At 45.6% G+C, this 16,594-nt stretch overlaps 1 protein-coding gene across 11 annotated transcripts in view; it reads left to right on the plus strand.

The window, feature by feature from the left end:
- Positions 1–16,594, plus strand: part of LOC119582508 (homeobox protein cut-like) — a 188,871-nt gene that overhangs the window by 35,922 nt on the left and 136,355 nt on the right. The window lies entirely within an intron of this gene.

Genomic DNA, 16,594 nt, shown 5'->3' on the forward strand with positions numbered 1-16,594 from the left:
TAACAAGAAAATATGAGTTTGTCTGATCATTTGATATAAAGCTTCTATCGAGGCTCAGTAATGTGGCCTAATGTAACCGCAACATGATAGAAGTAATGCATTCGTTAGATTGCTCAAACACGAGAATGCACAAAGCAAACACCCTCTTGCATGGGCTATGAAATCAGGTCCAAATATACCACCGAGGCATAGAATACAGACGTCCTTAAGGTAGATAAGATCATTTGGGATGCCGATGTTTTAACCCTTATTGCTAATGGCCGGATGTCAGGCCGTTGGCTCTGTGCGAAACCACCCAGTTGACGAGTGAGTGACAGACTCTACCTTTATATATCTCTTGGTCTAAATCTCTACGCTATAACACTAGGATATTGGCCTCTATTGCTTCGGAAGAATGGCACGATTCATGCTCCCGATTCATGCGTACAAAACTTACTACGAAGTTCTCACAAAAGTAGCACATGAACCGCCTTTTTAGTCCCGGTTCACGAGACCATGTCTATAATCCCCGGATTTCGAGAGAGGCAAATCCATGGAGGTGTAGCGGGGTCCCCTGGCCCTGTGTGGATGTAATCTCCCCCTCCCATCCCCCATCCTGCGCTCCCTGCCCCTTCTCTCTACATGAGGGATGCGAGTGTGGTGGTGCTAGCGAGCCCAAGGATTTCATATCATTAGGAGAGCTGTTATTACGTAAATACATAAATAAGTGAAGTGTTCTCTTAGGAATGTTTTGCTTGTGAGTGTGTGTGTGTTTGCGTGTTTGTGTGTGAGTGTAGATATAGAGGCGTATGTGCATTTATGTGTCAGTGTATGTGTATGTGTACACGTGTGTGTATATATGTATGAGTCTGGATGTATGTGCGTAAGCGTGTGTGTATCTGTGTGCACACGTGTATGTGTGTGTTCGTGTGTGCGTACATGTTTAAATCCAACCAAGCCTCAGAGTAACATGATCCATATAAGACCTGAATCCCGCTCCGGCCGCTTTTAGGTAACGCCAGCGAATATCCCGTTCCGCCGCTGCAAATGCAGACCCAGGCGACTCCTGTGCGGCATTACGCGGACCCAGCCAGAGCCCTCCGGGCGTCTTGATCAGTGGCGTCGCAAGGGCATCATCGCAGAGCCAAGGGCCACGGGTCCGCCGCGGCCACTGGATCTCCTTCACGCGAGCCGGGGTCTGAGCGAGAAGGGGGGACCTTATCTCTCGTCAGCAGGATGTGTGTGGTTTGATACGCTATCATCTGACTTGAGAGCTTTTTTCGTTCGAGATACACCGTAATATTGGTGCTCTCGCCGAGGTGGGGGAAAGTGTACATGCTATTACAAAGTTTGTGAGGGAGTACATACTAAGTGTCATTACACGCGAGAGTGCGGCGTCAGTGAGCGAAGGTTTGAGAGAGCATTGCAGGGTCGTATTAGCAACGATGGCAATTAATCCTGTGATAACGGAGAAACGAAACGAAACATGATCTCAGAGGTCTTCTCCTAAATAGCCAGCGAGGACGAAGCACAACAGAAATGTTTTACAGCCGTGGGGTTCGTCTCGCTCACCTAATTATATTACAGATGCTCACTCAAGTGGCGACAATGACGCGACCCTCATCGTCTTAAATAGGCTATGACTCAAACCGTCATATTACGTATGGACACAACAGACGCCGGTCGCAGCAAGGTCGCGTACTGTGGCACATTCTCTTGCTCTACCTTCACACCAGCTTTCTCCTCTGCCTTTTTCACTCTCATTCCATGGCCTCTTTTCATTTCTCTTTCAGTTTGTTTATTCACTATTTCGTCTTTTAAGTTATTTGTTTATTTTCACCACACCTGGATCCTGTTTCAATCTCTCGATAATTCTGAAACAGGGACTTGGAAACCAGTCCATTAAAAAGTATTCTGTAACCATTGCAAATTCCCCTGCACAGGAAACCATCAAGATAGGCAGCGTGCAACGGACGCCAGACAACAAATTCACCCTGATAGAGTAAACATTAAATGAACTACAAATACAGTAGTGCAAGCTTTTGCACACAGCGCCGGATAATGGGCTAATCAAAGGCAGATTAGATGAAGAACTGACCGAGGTTCTCGTATGCAATTCACATCAACTGCAAGGTCACCCTCTCGCTGTAATGTTGGCGTGGCGTCTCGTTTGATGGTGCTGCGGGATCCTTGTGGTTTTCTTCGTTTTAGGAGCGCTAATTGTCTACTGCTTCTAACCCATCACGCAAACATAATTTATCAAGTAAACACCATTTCGCTAATCGAGATGATTTTTTTTTTCCTAGAAAGCTTGCGGTCGACGTAATCTATGATAAAGACTGGAAACCCACGTGTTTTCGGTCATCTTATTTCCTTAATATATCTCATGATTAAAACAACATCCTGTCAACATTCCAACCACTAACAACCCGCGGAGCCCTTAAATTGTCTTTCATTTCCCCTCATTTGAGCAAGTATGCCCTTGTTACTAACGGATCCACGCACCATACTCAATGACTTCCTATTTCTCCTTCTCTCCTTGTATCCTCCGCCTTTCCCCGCCATTCGGGGTGGTTAGAATGGCGGATGGCGAAGTAGAAGGGTGGGAGAGGGAGGGGAGGGGGAAGGAGAGGGAGAGGGAGAGGAAGGAGGAAAGGATAGGAGAGGATCGGGTCGGCCTCGGCTTCGGTCATATCCTTCATCAGATTTTATAGGATCATCAGGCCGTCGTGATCGGGATGTGTGCGATCCCGTGGCTGTTGTTGTTCGCTTCTTTCGCTGGGCGCTTTGGGCGGCCGTTTCGCATAGCGGGAAGTGGGTTCGGTTAAAGAGGGTGGTCTTTGGGTTGGATATTTACGCAAATTACATTGCTATCATGCTTAGTGTTTTTCTTCTTCTTCTTGGGAGAGATAAATTCACTTGAGAGAAGAAGAGAAAGCAAAAAGTGGCAAATATTCCCAAGTGCTTGTGTTTGGACATGATATCTGTACATAAGTATAAATCAACACGCAGTTCTATGCAGCGGCACAAGCTGGCTCGGTGTGCCTCAGCCGTCCTCCATCCAGTGACAGATCAAGTCGCCCCTCCATCTTGTTACCCACAAAAAGACCGTCAATTGGGTATCCTCGGCAGCCCCATTCCCCCCTCCCCCCAGTACCCGTCTCGCTCGTCGTCAGCCCCTGCAGCGTCTCCTCATAGAGACATCTCCCAGTCGTGCGATCTCCAGACTCCCAGCCTCTCGTTATCTCTCGGAGCCACTCGCGGGCACTCCCGCCGCGGTGGGTGGCACTGCCCTAAGGAAATGAGGCACCTCGCAGCGTTACCAATGCGGCAGCGTTCCTCCTGCACACAATGGTTTCGTGCCGCCGTGCCTCGCATCCAGGCCTCGGCCGACGAGGGCGGCTAATTAAGAACTCCCTCCTCATGCATGGGTGAGTGGCAGTCACGAGGAATTGCAAGGAACCTGGAGGCGTTTCTGCGACAAAGTGTAGGTTGGCGAAGTCCTTGACGGCGTTGAGGTTTGACGTTCAAGGACCCCTGCCACCTACGACGGCCCTGAAGATCAGGGGAGATAAGGCACCCCGGGGGAGGCCGGGGCGAGGAAGGCGAAGACGGACACTTCGCCGGCTGGATTATGTGTCCGTTTTCTCTCCTGACATTATCATTATTTCAAAATTTAGCTCCGTTTTATGCTATCATCAAACGAACTTGGCTGACTTATGGCCATCAAGAGCGAATGGAGACTGAATCTCAGTCTGAATCTCTTGCAAACATCTACCTACTTGGCAACATGTTAGTTGTGATTCGCTCAAAAGAACTCCCTTCACTGATTTACTGCTCATAATTTCCTCCTAAAGAAACCCTTAAGATATTCTTTATGACTTCTTTGTATAATACAGACTTCCATGATTTACTCTCTGCAATATCTTCTTTATTACTCCTCTTGACAACGTGTCATCCGAAGCAACACCTATAGAAGCTGAAACTGATGTCGCTGTCGCCCACGTCTGGTGATTTTATACATCCTTCATGTCACGTACATACATCACCTCTCTCCAGCGTCCTACATGCACCGCCCTCCCTCCCTCCCTCCTCCCCACCCCTCAGCACTCCCATACATCCTTCCCCCTGTTTCTCGTCGCCCTCACCCCCCCCCCCCACTCTTCATACTTCAATGCACTCTCTCTTTCTCTCCTCTTTTCCCCTGCCTCCGTTGCTCTCGCGTCCCATGCGTCCGCCTCCTCTTTTGCTGTATACCCGTCTATACATCTGTCTGTGTATCTGTATGTACGTGTATCTGTCTGTCTGTCTGTTTATGTGTCAGTTCAACAATGTATATATATATATATATATATATATATGTGTGTGTGTGTGTGTGTGTGTGTGTGTGTGTGTGTGTGTGTGTGTGTGTGTGTGTGTGTGTGTGTGTGTGTGTGTGTGTGTGTGTGTGTACATACTTTTGTATGTAATTTATTTATCTATTCGTGTATATGTTTATTCATTTATCGATCTATCTGTCTGTCTGTCGATCTATCTATATCTATTTATATGATTATTTATTAGTATATTCCTTTATTTATCTATCTGTGCCCGTCCCTCGCGCCCCACCACAGGAAGTCAGAGTAACGATCACTTCCAGGCGCAGGAGGCGGCGAGATCGACCGATACGTGACATTTCCGATCGTGCCGAGCGACCAAAACAAAGCACTCCTGATAACACCATGTGACTGGGTATCGGAGGAAGTGAGTCCCGGAGAAAGGGAGGAGGGGGGGGGGATGCCACAGAGGCGTATGCCGCAGGGCCAGTGTAGGGAGGGAGAGAGGAGAGGGGGAAGGGAGAGGGGAGCGAGGGTGAGAGAGGTCAGGAAGAAGGGCAGGGTATTCGGTTATTTATTTGTCTGTGGCTGATTATCGGCTTTGCAACGGGCGTGGTCTATAATTGGCTGTGATGAATGACCGATTGTTCAAGGCATCTTCCTCCTCCTTAATGAGGCTATTGCATATTTCAACGGCATCTCGGTCAATTAAGCTTATCTAGGAAGATCAAACTACTCGTGAAACGCGCCATGTTTAAGCTTAACGTCGCGATTCTGTTGGAAAACATCTCGATCCATCACTTTATTAGACATGCACGGGAGCACAAGAGCATCCCCCCGCCCAGCGTTGCAGCGTCACTGACGGAAGCCAGTCGAGGTGCTGCCTATAAGGGCGGTAATAGCCAGGACGTAGCCTCTCATTATCGCCTTATTGACTTCCCGTTTTCTCTGCTCACTCGGGTTCCTCAACTTCCTCTGGGACTTGTAGGGACATTTGCCGTTTCTTTCGTCACTTATCACGCGTTTCTGATTCCTTCATTAGCGGGCTGTGTGCTTCCGCGTCTTTTGTTTCTCGGTCGTATCAATTATTGTTGCATATTCCCCAGTGTTTGTGTGATTTTCAGGGACTTTTTGCGGTTGTTGTGAAGCCGTTGGCAACGATTTATAATTAGTTCTCCTTGCTCTCTCTCTCTCTCTCTCTCTCTCTCTCTCTCTCTCTCTCTCTCTCTCTCTCTCTCTCTCTCTCTCTCTCTCTCTCTCTCTCTCTCTCTCTCTCTCTCTCTCTTCTCTCTTTCTCTTTCTCTTTCTCTTTCTCTCCCCCTCTCTCCCTCTCCCTCTCCCTCTCTCTCTTTGTCTCTCTGCCTAATTTTTCTGCCACTCGTTTTTGCTTGTCATACGCTATTTTTGTAGTAACCCATATCCTTCTACTCCAAACTCATTTCCTGTCCCTCTACCTTTTCTCTTTCCCTTTCAGTTGAATCTCTCTCTCGCAATCACTCCTCTCCATTCCCCCTCTTAATCTCACTCTCTCTCTCTTTCTCTTTCTCTTTCTCTCTCCTCTCTCTTTCTCTCTCTTTTTCCTCTCTCTTCCTTTCTCTCCTCTCTCTCTCTCTCTTCTCTTTCCCCTCTCTCTCTCTTCTCTTTCCTTTCTCTCTCTCTCTCTCTCTTCTCTTTTCTCTCTTTTCTCTCCTCTCTCTTGTCTCTCTTCTTTCCTCTCTCTCTCTCTCTCTCTCTCTTCTCTCTCTCTCTCTCTCTCTCTCTCTCTCTCTCTCTCTCTCTCCCCCACTCGCTCGCTCTCCCCTCTCTCTCAGACAGTTAACGAGCGGCAACATCAAAGTCTCACCTGCTGCACCTGTTTCACGCAGCATGACAGAGCCTCAACATTTTCCATATTACCTGTCAGTTCTCCCGCTGTCCATACACTCCCTTCTGCATCGATACATATTTTCAGTTGAATTTCCTTCCTAGAACTGCCATGGCGCAAAAAAGAGGAGAGAGAAAATAGTAAATGGTATAATTAATGCTTCGGGCGAGGATAGATATTGCGATCACGAAATTCACTGTCACTTTAGTTCCCTCTCTTACACCCTGCGAACCAAACGCCCTCGTGCTTTTGTTCCTTTGACTATTTACTGCCCTGGCGCTCAGTACCCCCCCCCCCTCCTCCCCCTCATAAATACTCTTCGATCACTTTAATCAAAAAACTAACATAAAACTACCAATTCCAAACTTTGTGGCAGGAGATATTGCTCCCCTCTTCTCCTCGTCCCCTCCCCTCCTGTCCCCTCCTCCTCCCCCCCCCCCCTCCGTCCGCTCCTCCTCATCCCCTCACCCTAGCGTTACCAACTCTGCGTCCGGCTAATATTTTATTTCCCTGACTGGTGGTCATTAAGGCCAGGTAATATAGAGCACCGTGGTCCTTGCATGTCAATTATAATACCGTGATAATGATGTGTTCATGGCCGTCGTCACAATACCTGCAGGGCCATTTTTTTATCCTCATTTATTACTTTTTTTTCCTCATGAACTTCTCTCTCTCTCTCTCTCCTCTCTCTCTCTCTCTCTCTCTCTCTCTCTCCTCTCTCTCTCTCTTCTCTCTCTCTCTCCTCCCTCTCTCTCCTCTCTTCTCCTCTCTCCTCTCTCTCCCTCTCTCCTATCTCTCTCCCTCTCTCCTCTCTCTCCTTCTCTCTCTCCCTCTCTCCTATCTCTCTCTCTCTCTCTCTCCCTCTCTCTCTCTCTCTCTCTTCTCTCCCTTTCTCTCTCTTTCTCTCTCTTACGCTTACGCTTTTCATCGACATCCCTTCCTTATCTCCTTTTTCCATTCATCCATCCATCCACACACACACACACACACACACACACACACACACACACACACACACACACACACACACACACACACACACACACACACACACACACACACACACACACACACACACACACACACACACACACACACACACACACACACACACACACACACACACACACACACACACACACACACACACACACACACACACACACACACACACACACACACACACACATATATATATATAAATAATATATATATATATATATATATATATATATATATATATATTATATATTATTATTAACATTTTAAATGTATTTGTATGTTCAAGAATGTCTCTCTACTACAATCCATAAATCTCTCTCTCTTTCTCTTACATTTGGACCCTAATAATCTCTATCAGAAACTGCGTATTGTATCCTGCACGTTTGTTGTCGTGCAAGTTATCATTTGCTGCCTTTAAAGCTGAGACTGAAAAAGACAATTATTTCTACTGCGAGTTTTTCGTATCTATCAATCTTCATTTTCGGTTTGTGTTCAGCGAAGAAAATACGCATTCATAATTTGCTCGTTATTGCTGATATCGATACGAACTTCTAACATTTATCTTCTGGGCAAAAAGCATGCACGAATCAGAAGGACACAGAATGTAGAAATAAAATCACATAATATACATTTTTTTTCTTTTCTCCCCTCCTCCTCCGCCTCCTCCTCCCCCTCCCCTCACCTCACCTCACCTCACCTTCACCCTTTCCCCAACCCTCCTGCCTTTAAAAAAGACTGAAATAAAATACAAAATTTCCGTATTGCAATAGCTATGGCATTGTTTACATCATTTCCAAACACTGACAGACTTCCCGTTCTTGTAATTTTAACAATCAAACATTACTCCATGCCCAATATTTCATAGCATTTCGTATCTATTCCAAGCGCAAATCTATCACTGTCAAAACTAATGCACAAAACATAGGGTCAAGCGGCCAAATTGTTCAGCGGTCAAACATGTCATGAGCGAACGTGCATTGCATGTTACCGATTACGCATATGTCAATAAAACTCCGTCCGCTGCCAATCAACACGATTATGTCGACTATAAAATATAAACATTCGAGGCATGGCTGTGTATGCGGTGTGGCGCGATCTGACGGGTCTCTGATGCTTTTTAATCCTCTGGTATTGTTTTATAGAAGATTCGATTGTGCGTTGGCGATGTTCTTTTGTTTGCTGGGTCATTCAACATACATTCGATCATTTAACCCGTTGTCCTTTTGCTTTATGGCGCTGAAAAGTGCGTCTTTTACTTCGCCGCTTCAAAACCTTTTTTTCCATCCTTCACACAATACTTCACATCTGCATGCTATTTGATGTGAATTTAATAATTCATTGTCGTAAACTACAGAACAGTGTTATTGATAATATCATCAATGATAATGATGACGATGATAATGCAAATAATGATAACGAAAAAAATGAAACGATAGGATAGATAAACGAATGAATAAACAGATATGTAGAACTAAAACACTGTCTGCTGGGAACAATAAATTATTTATAGAACTGACTCAACTAATACTTCTCAAATCAAATTCTCTCTCTCATGCAACGACGTTTGGAATTCACCTTCACATTTACGGATGTTTCTATAGATTCTCAACGATGCTCGAGTGGAGAGTTCCCAGGCGCATTTGGCCATAATAGCGAGGCAGGGACAGCTGATCCAGGGCTGTATTAGAAGACCTGCCTTGTCTAATGGGACTGGCGGTAAATATTTGTTATCGCCGTTATAAATAATATGTTCCAGGGCTAATGCTACAGAATTCGGTTTCTCCGCGTGTGTCGTCTTAGCGTGTGATGTGAGTCGAAAGGGGAGCGTCATCGTCTGCAACATGGGATCGGCATATTTTTGGAAATAAAAAGTTAACCTGTATCAAGAATATAGCTAGTCATGCGAGACTGCAAATGCAAATATTCTAATCTAAACAGTATAATCGTTTGCTATCAAAATTCAACAAACTTTATATTAATCCAATTCTCGAAGCAACCTGAGAAAGTCCGCACTGTCCACCACTCTACACTATTGCCACTCGAGCTTAAGAGCTTGGCCAATCAAAATTCTGGCCTCAAGGGCTTACCCAATCACAACTCTGTCCCTACAACATAATGGCTTTACTGGAATGTCGAGGAAAGCACCATAAGTGTCAAATCTTTCAATGGAGCCTTTATATTTGCTTATAAAATTATGTTTCACGGAGAGGGGGCGCCGTTGTATTGAAGAGCATTCGGGAATATTTGTGTTTGGGAGCGGCCATATTTGTTTGTTCTCTCTATTAGAATGTTACCCGAAATGAAATCGTCTTCCCTGAATTCTGATACGAATTCCATACCAGCCCATCAAAGGTCCATTACTCTGATCACGGCGGGTAAACGAGGGAATCTATGGCAGGACGCGGGGAGGGGAAGCTTACGCCGGGAAACAGACCTGCTGATCGCGATTCCCGGCTTTTGCGGCGAAGAAGGCTCCCTCCTCCTCCTCCTCCTCCTCCTCTTCTTTTTCTTTCTCCTCCTCGTCCTCGTCCTCCTCCTCCTCCTCTTCTTTTTCTTTCTCCTCCTCGTCCTCGTCCTCCTCCTCCTCCTCCTCCTCCTCCTCCTCCTCCTCCTCCTCCTCCTCCTCCTCCTCCTCCTCCTCCTCCTCCTCCTCCTCCTCCTCCCTTCCCCCGCGGGCTGGAAGTAACACTCGAGGTGCAGAATATAAGGGCCACCTGGAAGGACAGACTCCGGGGATGGCTGGAGGGCGACGTAAGCCCACAATGGACCACCCCAGACTAGAGTATGGGCTGGAGTGGTGGTCCTTGAGGAGGAGGGAGATCGACAATGGGCCACCCTCGAGGGGGGAGCCGGTTCCCACGACGACCACCTTGAAGAGCGTGGTCGAGGGTCTCTCGCCACCTCTTTATCGTTAAATTGACCAAGAAATGTCGAAGACGCTGGGAACGTATTTCATAGATTGGCTTTATTAATTGATTCCTGTCGCCTAGTTCTGCACAAAGGATTACGGTTTTCTGCTGTAATGTGGATATACCATTAAGCATTGCCATAAGACCCTGTACATATGAGTAAGTGCAGCACATTGAATATCATATGATGTAGTCACTGATATGAACGCACAGATAATCAGTAACTTTTTTCCTCGCACTTATTTGTTTTATCAATAAGCTGTAAAAATGCTTATTCTGGAGTGAAATTGGGGAGGTAACTGTGTGTGTGAGAAGGAGAGGGAGAGAGAGAGAGAGAGAGAGAGAGAGAGAGAGAGAGAGAGAGAGAGAGAGAGAGAGAGAGAGAGAGAGAGAGAAGAGAGAGAGAGAGAGAGAGAGAGAGAGAGAGAGAGAGAGATTGAAATATATGTATATATAGATAGATAGATAGATAAAGAGAGAGAGAGAGAGAGAGAGAGAGAAAGAGAGAGAGAGAGAGAGCAGAACTAAACGCATGGACTTGCTTTTACATCTCATCTCGGTCTGTTTGAATAAGTAAAGCACCAGATATGTGATGGAATGTACACAAAACGTAACAGCGAAACCGGAACATCATTCCATAATAACATTCCTTCCTTTGTGATTTTCCAAACAACGATTGGTAACCGATAAAGCTAAAGTGGTTGTAAACAGATTAAGCTTCACTAAAACGCTATTGATTACTTAGGTTTACAACTTCTCAAGTCACATATTCGAACTAAACATTTCATGCCAACAAATATGTATGCAAAGCTGATCTCCCTTTTATTATTATTATTATTATTTTTTACTTTGCCGTTGATATAAAAAGTTGATTTGATCGATTGTATGGCCTTTCAGCGCACACCTCCTTGATTAGATGAGCTATAAATGAGGCCTTAAAACCGGTTTTCCTCGTACTCTCTCCCCTCATTCCAGCTCCTCAAAGGGTTCCATCTCCCCTCGCTGCCAGGACCCACCCGTCGGACTCCAGCGCTCACGCATTTTAGCGGCGGGGAAGCCAAGCCAAGCCTGGGTTCCTTGGCAGGTGTTGGCGAGTCGCGGGGGCTGGATCAAGCCAGGTGTCGCCGTTGTGGATAAGAGATAGGGGGCGATGCTTCCCTACCGTCTAAACGGGGTCAGCCACAACACGACTCGTTGACGATCTTATGATTTTTCTCAATGTGCGATCTCGGTTATGAAAAGAAGACATTCAACCGAAGCAATTAAGAGAAAAATCAAGAGAGATCAAGAGTCCTGTAGTCCTTTTCGTGATAAATCATTTGCATAATAGACGCCTTTGGAATTCTGATCGAGGTTTGGAGTGGCGCTCAATCTTTTTATAGGGTTTGATTGCTCAAAAATTTTCTGAGGATTTTCGGGCTTTTGAACCGCTTTTGGGGAATAATCAAACGGCTGTGATGAATCGTGATTTGAAGTGATTAAACGTAATATTACAAGTCGGATTAATGATTTCCTGTTTTGGTTCATACACCTAACACTCATCTAGAGTGTCAACAGTTTGATGATATACGCAATGATTCTTTTTGTCCATTTTTTAGACAAAGGGAAACACTTTTTCCTCTTTTTTCATAACTAGAAGCGTTAGTTGAGAAGAGATCGTTTGTCGAGCTCCGAAGGCAACGCTTCAGTTACCACAAATAACAGCTCTACCGCCGAGTTCACAGACCGTTCCTGTTCATTCCAGTCCATTCCGGTCCATTCCATTCCATTCCCTGTTCGGCTTTTAATTAATGGAACCGATGGTGCATTTCCGTTGGTGCCGATTTGTTAGGCGGACTGAAGCCTGTGGGAGTCTAACGGAAAAAAAGTGCGGAATATTGATATGGCACAAAATATATATATGTTCGTTAAGGGAAAACAATAATATTTGTTTGTAGGAATTGTTTGTGTGCGAATGCAATGATACGAGTTTATTTCTAATAGTTTGGGAATTAAGTGGTGTTTCCGCTGTGGTGGTGCTTATGATTATGTCGGCTTCGAAAGCTACTTCAGTGTACCTTTTTAAATACAATGTAAAAAAAGCCGTTTGAGGCGAAAATCTTATCAAACAGACGAAAAAGACATCCGTATGACATGAATAAAGAAGACATAAGGTCGAGAATCCCGACCTCACGGCTGGTGATTCACGCGATCACAATTAATAAAGATCGATAAACATTCTCATTCAAGAGTCCCGGCGCATCTCCCTCGCACTCTCCACCCATGGCGTGCGAGCAGTGTATTGAATATTAATTGACATCGAGCTGTATAATCGAGGAGACTTCGGCCATTGATTGTCGCTACTCAATCCCTTTATGAGCGATAGGATCCTCTTCACAGTGAGCTCGAACCTTTTTGCTTTTATGGCGGTGGTTCTTGTTGCTTGAGCGTTATTTGGCATTAGTAAGGTTTGGGCTATTTAAAGCATAATTACACCCGACATGACCGGAATGCTGTAGATACCACCCCTTTTTTTCTTTCTTTCTCTTTTTTTTGACACATAAAATTTTCATTGGTTTCGTGCTGTTGCATTTTCCCGAAGTTGGAACGGATGGATCTTCGATATTCATTCATTTATGATCCCCCACGATCACCTCCTCTTGAATGGATACTTCGATTGTCGAGAGCCGAAGTGAGAAAAGAATTCTCTTCTGCATTTTGTACTTTCTGTTGTCGATTCGGGCTTTATTCCCCGGGGTTATCGGGGCCATTCTCTTACGAGCCGATACCTGAGACGAGAGAAAATCGTACAGAACCTCCTATTCTGCAACCCGTGATCAATATATTCAGGGACAGATAGTGTCATCACACGAAGTCATTTACTATTCCCAGCTATATGGCCAATATTCGTGGATCATTACACCTTTCAGTCTGCCGTTCTTTGCGCATTTCGTCAATATTTGTATAAGAAGCGAAATGTTGCGTATTGGCCTTTGTTGGATTCCAGGTGACGTGGCCATCTTCATGCCTGGCATATCCGATTATTTAACATTAATCGTCCGACTATTTTCGGTCATAATTGGTCACACCGGCCGCAGTTATCAGCTCACACGATTCGTTAGCCACACGGCACAACTTTCTATACACCGGATATTGGCTTTTGTAAATACTTTCTGTGATTAAACGCTGCATGGTATACTGCGAGTCTCGGTCAAAAAAATTACATCAAACGTTCGTTTTTCACTCCTTTTTCCCCCGCCACAGCGTTCCCTCCGTTCGCGCGAGATATGTAAATAATCTTTGTCCTGGCAGCGTGTACTTACGGGGTCTTTATAGGGTGGACTTACAGGTAATAGATCCGGAGTACCTACATGACTTACACATCCGCTGCATCATATCAACATGCTTGAATAAGTCATGTGCCAAGCATATATCCGGTAATGATATAAATAAAGATATATTCTCTAGCTTACGATACCTATCATTACCAACAATATTCCAGACGTATATTGTTCTACCTCCTAGCTTCACACGTGACCGACGATTTTTACCCGTATGCCCCGCTATGATAAGTTTCAATATCTCAATCGTAATCACTCGGGAATAGACCTTGATGATGTAGCACGAGAGGCTAGAAATTGCCTACTATAAAAGGAAACAAGATAATACGTTTCTGGCATATCGTTACGCGTTGACATTGGCAAGCAAATTGGAACGGCATTATTTTAGGGCTATTGGGACCTCATAAAGTATTTTGAGGTGGATCTTCCCAACCCCGGTATAGCGACGCCGTCCAGACGCGGGGCTGGCTTCCATGCGCGCTCTACGGTGATGCATATTCGATTTTATAATTATTCCGATCGTTCACGGGAGGTTGGTGTAACATATTGGTGGAATTGGAGCCAAATGCGTTCCTATTAAGCAAGTGCTACGTTCAAACGGACCTAGATTAAACATACTGAATTATTGTTCGAGAGCTTAGCAATAGCGTCTGAATGCTCGGGCAAGTTTTGCCGTCAGGCTGGATATTGTTGTCGCTCCCTTCGACGACTCCCGCGGCTCGCCCCTCGGCGCCCCTGGATCCAGGTGTTGCTGCGTGAGCCTTTTACGCCGGGCCAGCGATCGCCCGCCACGGAAGCGCATTGCAACGGGGCTTGCATGCAGGCGTCGCCTTTATCCGGAGTCGAGTTTCTGTCCACTCCGAGGTCCGCAACAAATGCCGAACCATCTATAGTCGCTAATAAACCATCGGCGAATTCATACGCGGTTGGCCTGGGGTCCATACCAGCAACGACAGAGAAGGACTCGGTAGGCTGCCTCTCTCTCTCTCTCTCTCTCTCTCTCTCTCTCTCTCTCTCTCTCTCTCTCTCTCTCTCTCTCTCTCTCTCTCTCTCTCTCTCTCTCTCTCTTTCGCATTCTACTTGAATTCACGATTCCTTTTGCTTTCTTTCTTTTCTGAATTAGCGCACGGCCCACCTTTGTTTCACCACATGCTTACGAGTGACCGGCACGCTACGCTTATTAATATATATCGTAGCACCAGGACGTCTTGTTTGTTCCAGCCGTCGCTTTTTTTTGCTCTTTCTTTTTGTCTGACTAATGCCCTGTAGACCGTCCGTGTTTTGTGGCATATAGATCCGGCGTTGACAGGTATGTTTTTATAATTATGCTCGTCTGGTGGTGCAGAACGTTAGACACGGCTGAGTAAGTCGGTGGCGAGGGGGGAACCGAGGGAGGAGAGGAAGACGGGAGAGGGAGGGGGACACGGAGGAAGAAGGGGATAGAGGGAGAGGACGAGAGGGGGACACCGAGGGAGGAGAGGAAGATGGGGGAGGGAGAGGGAGATACAGAGGAAAAAGGGGAGAGAGAGGGAGAGGACAAGACGGGGACACCGAAGGGGGGGGGGGTACAAGAAAGAAGGGAGAGGGGGGGAGAGAAGGAAGACCGAGGGAAGAGAGGAAGAAGAGTGGGAGGGAGACGGGGATGCAGAGGAAGAAGGGGAGAGGGACATCGAGGGAGGAAGACGGGGGAGAGAGAGAGAGGAAGGGAGAAGGGGTTCAGAGGAAGGAGAGGGAGGGAGGGAGAAGGAAATAGAGGAAGAAGGGGAGAGAGGGAGAGGAAGAGAGGGGGTACTGAGGGAGTAGGGAAGGAGTAGAGAGGGTAAGCAGGAAAGAGGAAAGGATTTTTGCGGTTAAGTGAAACACAAGATCAAGGATAGAGACTGATTGCCCTTTCCTTTTTTCCTATTTTTTGCCGTGGGGTCTTTAGAGTCAGGCTCACACTTGCGCTGGGAGCTAGGGAGTAAACAGGCTTGCAAGAAAGGGAAGCAGACGTATCAGTTATGTCTTTCAGCCCTCGTCAAAGTCTTGCTAATCCTCTGGGCTTACACTTTTCATCGGCATCCCTTCCTTATCTCCTTTTTCGAAATACATCATTCATCCATCCATCCATCCATCCATCCATCCATCACACACACACACACACACACACAACACACACACACACACACACACACACACACACACACACACACACACATATATATTATATATATATATATATATATATATATATATATATATATATATATATATATATATATATATATGGTTATGTGTGTGTTATGTACATAAATAAATTATTATAAATATAGATCGATATAATGTATACATGTACTTCTATGTACTGTATTTATGCATGTATGCACGCATGTATGTATTTATGAATGTATGTTGTATGTATAAATGTACGTATGTTTGTATGTATGTGTGTTGCATGTATGTATGTATTTATGTGACTATATGTGTGCCTATGACTTGTTTATGTGGATTTATATTCGCTTGTTTTACCTCCCCCCCCCCTTCTCCGCCTTGCCATCTAAGAGGTATTCCGCCGGCCTAAGCCTTCAGCGTCGCCGGCCATATCACTTAATCTCAGGCAAGAACTTAATGTCTTCAGGGCTGCAACATTCCTGATCTGACCTCTGACATGCAATGGATGTCTGTTTTACCTCGGGTTCGTCACCACTAAGGGTCACAGTCATGGGAGAAACAGTAAGAAAACAGTGCCTAATGAACGGATCGGCGGGGCATTAGATTAATATGCTTGTCATAATCAATATATACGACGACTTGCTCTTGGCACCAAGTCGATCCTTTATTGACACAGTTTTGGGGAGTTACGGACTCGGAACCTGTTAGTCACGCCGTTAGCCTGCCAACCCTAAGACGTCAGATTAATCACTTCGAATAAGAAGATCATCATAAATTCATAATTATGAATCACCCGCGGTACTATTAAGTCTGGTTTAGAAAAGAGATGCGAGTCGATATATTCAGCTAACACTCACACTCTCGAGTGTGGAGAGTCGCCTTTCTAAAGACACTTGAAAGAGTATTATTTAAAAAGAGGCAAACACTATTGGAAATTGGTTCAGCGGTCACCCTCTCCCCCTTCAGAGTTACGCGAAGAAAACCAAAATAACAGGACTCGAGCGCACCCCGAAAAGGAGCCAAGAAGTTTCGCAGGCTCCTTAGTGTCGTATT

The sequence above is a fragment of the Penaeus monodon genome, chromosome 2, assembly GCF_015228065.2.
Source record: "Penaeus monodon isolate SGIC_2016 chromosome 2, NSTDA_Pmon_1, whole genome shotgun sequence".
Taxonomy (NCBI): Eukaryota; Metazoa; Arthropoda; class Malacostraca; order Decapoda; family Penaeidae; genus Penaeus; species Penaeus monodon.